This window comes from Bison bison, unplaced genomic scaffold (genome assembly GCF_000754665.1).
Source record: "Bison bison bison isolate TAMUID 2011002044 unplaced genomic scaffold, Bison_UMD1.0 scf7180017864048, whole genome shotgun sequence".
Lineage (NCBI taxonomy): Eukaryota > Metazoa > Chordata > Mammalia > Artiodactyla > Bovidae > Bison > Bison bison.
This window is the reverse complement of record NW_011494620.1, coordinates 7445880-7452076: the sequence shown is the minus strand read 5'-3', so window position 1 is coordinate 7452076 and position 6197 is coordinate 7445880. Positions and strand designations below refer to the sequence as shown.

Below are 6197 nucleotides of genomic sequence, written 5' to 3'. Positions count from 1 at the left end.
TCGGGCACCTGCCGGGCCCCAGTCTCTCCGGGAGGCGCTCGCGGGGGCGCGGCCACGGCCCCGCCACCAGCCCGCGGAGGCGGCGCGGGGGCGCGGGCGGTCCGCCCTCCGCCCCCCCTGGCCGGCGGCCCGCGGCGAGCAGCGCCGCTCCTGGCGGCGCGGGGGTCGAGTGCCGGAGCCCTCCAGGAGAGGATCGCCGAGCGTCCGCAGCGCCCGGGCTTGTGGCCGCCCGGCGGCCGCCGAACTTGAACGCCCCTCTGAAGAGACCCCCGCGCCTGTTGGGGTTCAAACCTCGAAAACCCGCCCCGGTGTGTTTGATCTTGTTTGGCTGGTCCCGGTACCTGGCCGTTCCTTCAGCGGGCTGAGTTAACCACCTGTTCAGTCGCGGGGGGGTTGGACTCCAGGCTGCAGTCCTCGCCCTGTTTAACAACCTGGATCTTTGAACTTTTGACACGGCGGTGGAAGGACGTCATGTGTTAGGTAAAGGAAAATGAACTCATAATTTAGCCGTAAAATCGCGGGCAGAAAAGGGGCTATTTTAATTAATGTAAGTCGTTCTTTTATTAAACTGTTAGCGTTAAAAAAAAAAACCTTGGGATTTTTTTTGTAGGGGTAGGGGGTGGATAATGGATAGTGGGGGTGCTAGGAATCGTAAATTCGGGATTTTCTTTTGTGAAATTTCATGTAAGTTCCTTTGGACACCTTTGCGTCTGAGCATCTATTAACTAAGAATACCAGGCTGACAGGATTTTTTTTGACTCTGTAAAGCTCATGTGCATGTAATTTGTGGACTCGAAATTGAGCGGCAAAACAATTTTGCTGCTTTCCGTGTTTTTAGTTCTTGAAAGCAAAATTGGTTTTTTTCTGTACTATAAGAATGAAAAGTTGAACTGTTACTATAATATTTTATCACCACGATAGTACCAGCACTAGTGCTAAACATATGCCACCCAGGAGTTGGAGCCATATGTTAGGCAGAAACTAATTGAGTCTTATGGCTATGATCTTGTATTTGGATAAATATTTAGTTTTTGTGTATTTGCTAAATCTGTAGTTCTTGCCATCGTGTAAGCTTTTAAATCACCTAAAAATAGTCCAGAGAAATGAATCTCCTGCCTTTTTGATATTTTCTCGGTTGATTTGATTTTGCTCAAGTAATGAGATAAAAGTGCACACTGAGACAGATGGTGGACTTAAAACAGTGATAAAAAGGATTGGTTGTAACACATCTTCTATAATGTAGTGCCTAAAATTTTGCTTTCAGCTTCTTAACCCACTGATAATTCTTGCCATCACCACTTATACCAGTTAGTGGGAATAGAGGGTACTGACTTGACAGGAAAAAAAAATTTTTGTTAAAATTTTTATAAATAATTTTGTTTCTGAATTTTAGCACTATCATAGTAAATTTTATGAAATTTTCTTTTTTCCTTTCAGAGAACATGTCTCAGTTTTCTTGGGTAGGTTAACTGAAAATTTTTTTATCTCAGGCTGGCTGCTTTTAACCACCTGTATGCTTCTGAATGAACTCCCTCTTTTTCCATTTTGTCTGAACCCTCAAAAATCATTGACTGTTTAGGAAAAATTAACTGCTAGTTAACATTGGTTTCAATCAAACATAGGGGTAATTTACTTCTCCCAAATTAATGGTATGCATTCAAAAAAACAGATTTAGGATTATCTTTTGATGTCATCTGTGTCATCACTTTCCCCCTTTATATGAGTAACTGAAAGCTGATTTATTTTCTCCTGCATTTAATAATTATGTTCTAATTTTTTAAGTTCTATGGTATAATATTGAGCATATTTTATTACTGATTAAGAAAAAATTTCTTCCTCTTCTCTGACCAGCCAGGCAGAGGTCAGGATTGAGAGGCTACAAAACGCAGAAAAGAACAGGGATGCATGATTAATATTCTCATCATCTTTAGTAGCTTTATTTGGGTAAAGAGCATTTAATTTATGTTTTTAGTTTAGATTGATGGTTAATAGTTATGTCTGTTTAAAAAATATTTGTATATTTTAATGTGTATATACCCAAGGCTTGTGCATCTTCTATTTTGCCTGTATTTTTAAAGTACAGTTTGATGAGGTAATCTAAGGTTTTTTTTTTTAAATGTTCTTGTTGCATTTTTCTATGAAAATGAGTCTAGATGATGTCTTTGAGAATGATGTAGGGCTATGCATATGATTTCCAGTTTTATTAGCCAGGTGATCAAAAGATAAATGATTGCTTTTTTCCCTCGAGCAGTCTCTAGCAGATTTCAAATAAATTCACAATATTGTAAATCCAAAGGTTTAGAATGCTCTGCCTGCAATTCCACTGAGTCTTTTTCAGTGCTTCTGTTTATCACATTGCAAAAAGAAAAAGAAAAATGGCCCCTGTGGATATCAGTGTCGAGAGCTGCTTGCTTGAAAGAAATGAATGACCAATAATGGTGAAAGACAATTTTTTTTCACCTGTTTTGAGAGCTTTTAGTATTTTCTTAATATTTTGGCCTCATTTTATTTCAGAGTGTTATGCTGTGGCCTCCTTATCCCTTGATCTTATCTCCATCCTCCCACTGTGGTAGTTTTGCTTTACCTTTCACATATACTTTATAAGTTTGTGGTGTAATCTATGGTCTTACATCAAGTTCCTTTGTATGTGTCTTCCTTTGATATTTCCAGTCACTTATCATCCATTACCAGGCCTCAGGCTTTTTTTCCTCAAGATAGAGAGTTGCATGTGTCATCTCTGGGGAGATGACATGCTCAGACGATGGTGAGCTATTAGAGTGGGGATACAAAAGCAATGGGATGTGTTTCCTTCCTTCAAGTAGTTTACAGACTAGTTGGGGATACTAGACTAACACACAAGAAATCCTTAACAAAAAATACAAGATGGCCTTATTAAATTATGTGGTAAGGACTGGAATTTAAAGGAAAGTGAGGCTACTGAAGGCAGGAATGATCCTGGAAGGCATTCAGAAGAAGTCAGACTTGAATCTTAGGAAGGATTTCGGGATCAAGCAAAAGGAAGGACATTCAAGGAGACCAGTCTGAGAGGGTAAGTATCAGGAGGAAGATGAAAAGAAGGTTAAAGACAAGATTTTGGCCAAGTGCCAAGACATGGTCAAGAAAGGAACAGGCAGGGCTGGACAGGACAGTTTGCCCGTATCATTGTGAAGCCATCACTGGAAGAGTGCTGCATCTACTTTGACATATTAATAACTTAAGCTTTATGTTTGAAGAATAGCTTATATATTTTATATGTGTGTGTTTATAGCTTAGATCAGGGATCAGCGGACTTTCTGTAGAGTGCCAGATAGCTAATACTTTAGGCCTTGTGGGCCACTTATAGTCTCTGTTGAACATCCTTTTTTATTTGTTTCTTCCAATCGCAGAATTTGACCAGCGGGCCTACTTTGCTGACTGTTGGCTAATAATTGGCTAGTTAATTGTCCATATAGCACATAATGTGAGCTGCCTTACATCATTTGTCTACATGGTTGTTTTGTGTGTTTTGAGTATCATTTATCTTTTTCCATATGTTAAGATAAAAATAAAGAGAACATGCAGAAATAACTTCTATTGTAATTGTTATTTTGTGACCAGACTTCTAGCAACTGCCTAGACTGAGTTTCACAACTAGGAAGTGAAAGAAGAAAAGCCTTTGAGCTAGTCCTTAGAGCAGTGAAAATAGCTACTCCAGGGCTTGATTTAGAATCTGTATAAGACTAAGTATATCAACTGCCTATTCAGGTTGTACATATTTTAAACTACAGCTGTCATTGTAGAAGCCTTGGCTAGGATGCTGGTGGCCTGCAAATGACAATTGGGGAGCAGGCAGCAGGAAACAGCGTCTGTAAAAGTAGTTGATGAGGAGTTAGTAAAGAGTAGAGCAGTTGCAACATCCCTCAGTAACTCCAAGAGTCACATAATTGACATTCACATTGATGAGCTTGAGTCATCAAGAAAAGATTGTATCACATGTAGATTGAGGCAGAGAAAAAGACCTAGACGTCTCTTTTAAAATATTTTCATTATGATTGTTTAGAGATAAGTTACAGTGATTTAAAGGGTAAGTATCGGTTATTTTGAAGATTCCTCTACATGAAATACCTCTTTTGAAGTTTCTAAATTTATAGGTGTATGTTTCGGCAGTTCTGTTTCCTTCAGCACATTGTGTTTCATGTACCATTACCAGCTAAATAGTGGTGCTTCAGGTTATGGTTGCATGAATAAAATTGGCTAGGGTTACTCTGTATTTTGTCTTATCAAGAAAGTAAGAATATAGCATGAGAGGTTTCTTTGAATCAGTACATTCTATATGTCAGAGATAGCATTAGGTGTTGGGAAAAGTAAAGATATATAAGATGGAGAGCTGTCTGGGTAAAATCAGTAGAGTTTCTTTTTTTCCTCTTAAAAACATTAAAAGCAGACAAAGCAACAAAACCCCCAAACTGAAGTTAACTCTTGCCCTTTTGTACTAGCGTTTTCCATGCTTTGTGTATGTGTGTACTGTTTTCGGTTTTAAGGCATTATAGACCTTTTGAACTAAATTTCAAGCCTTCGTGAATTGCTACATAATAAAAGTTCAGCTTTTTAAATTTCACTTTAAGGAGAAATTAACAATTCACTTTGCCACCCCACTTTTGTCAGAATTTGAAACAGCTTCATTATTCCAGCTGTTTCCGTTTCCTAGATAGGAGATAAAGTACTTTGGATTTTAGTTCCAACTTACCCTTATTAGCCATATGATTTCAGATTAGGTGTTTTTTTTTTCAGTCTTGGGTTCCCAGTTCTTAAAATGGAGAGTAATATATATCCTGTTTTCCCCACAGAAATATTGTGAACATCCAAAGGGATGTTGGAAACCATGGTGGTATTAATGTACCATATGTTTTTACATTAATACTACTACATTGGAAGCAGTGCAGCCTTTTTTTAGTAAGACCAGAAATCACGAGTTCAAGCTTTATCCTCCAAAGTTCTGTAAATAATAGTATTCCAGTAAACATTTGGTTTACTCAAAACTTTTAACTGCCTTCTTGGCATAGATGGTGCACATTTTAAAAGCTTTCTTTCCATTCTTATTAATCTTTCATTGTCCCTATCCAACTGCCTGTGTTCCTCTTTGCAGGAGAATACTGATCTACTCAAAGGAAATTCAGCTAGTCTTTCCACAGTGGGATAGAAATATGCAAAAGTGAATTCCTTATGTTTTTTTTTTTTTCCCAAGTAGATGACTATTTCTGTATGTATAGTAATAAGATCCACTTGAACTCTGACTGGAAAGTTGATTATATTTTTTAAAATCCTATATAGACTGCCAGATATGTGGTGGTACTCTGATTTTACAGATGAAACTATTCTGATTGACTTCCATCTCTTCCTGCCTCACTTCTTGAGATTGCTTATGTGCTAGTTGTTAGAAATACAAAGTAAGTATGATATGTGCTTTGAAATAAACCTTGGTGTAAAAGATCTCTAAATTTGACAGATTGTTAATCAGCCTCTATCAAAAATGTCTGAAAGTCACCGTGTTCTGCTTTCCTTCTTCAGAATCCACATTTTAACATGTATTTGAACAGAATAATTTGAACAATTTAAGTAATATCTTAGTGAAATCCAATTCCCTAGTGAGGAGGAAAAAAAAATCTGCCTACTTCTCTGGCAGTTCTAAACAGATGTTTAAGTACATTTTAAAGCACAGTTAAGACTTTTCTTTAAAAAGTAATTATATGCTTTCTTTGCAGGAATAGATGTCAAATACAACTGTGTACTTTTGTTGAGATCTAGCTTGAAGGGAGTAATGATTTCATTTACTTCAAAATCCATTTGTCTTAAGATTGGCTTAAATAAAAATAAAAGTGAAGACATAATTTTTTGTGATTTTTATTATGTTTTCATTCTCTAAATTTTTTGGTTGGCTTGTGATAGCCATTCTTTTTTGTTTTCCAAAGATTTCTTTTTTTTTATTAGAGTATAGTTGATTGACAATGCATTGTTAGTTTCGGGTATACAACAGAGAGATCAATTATGCTATGCTATGCTATGTTATGCTAAGTCACTTCAGTCGTGTCCGACTCTGTGCAACCCCAGAGACGGCAAAGCACCAGGCTTCCCCGTCCCTGGGATTCTCCAGGCAAGAACACTGGAGTGGGTTGCCATTTCCTTCTCCAATGCATGAAAGTGAAAAGTGAAAGTGAAGT

At 37.9% G+C, this 6197-nt stretch overlaps 1 protein-coding gene across 6 annotated transcripts in view; it reads left to right on the top strand.

Annotated features, from left to right (window-relative positions):
* The window catches only part of FNDC3A (fibronectin type III domain containing 3A), a 113623-nt gene that overhangs the window by 1772 nt on the left and 105654 nt on the right, over positions 1-6197 (top strand). For 2 of the 6 annotated variants that reach the window (XM_010835715.1, XM_010835713.1), the window contains exon 1: positions 148-480. The exons of 3 other annotated variants lie outside the window; for them this stretch is intronic. The gene's annotated coding sequence lies outside the window, so the exon portion shown is untranslated. Of the gene's footprint in view, positions 1-147; positions 548-6197 lie in introns of those variants that run through there. One more of the 6 variants, XM_010835716.1, reaches the window with a different exon arrangement.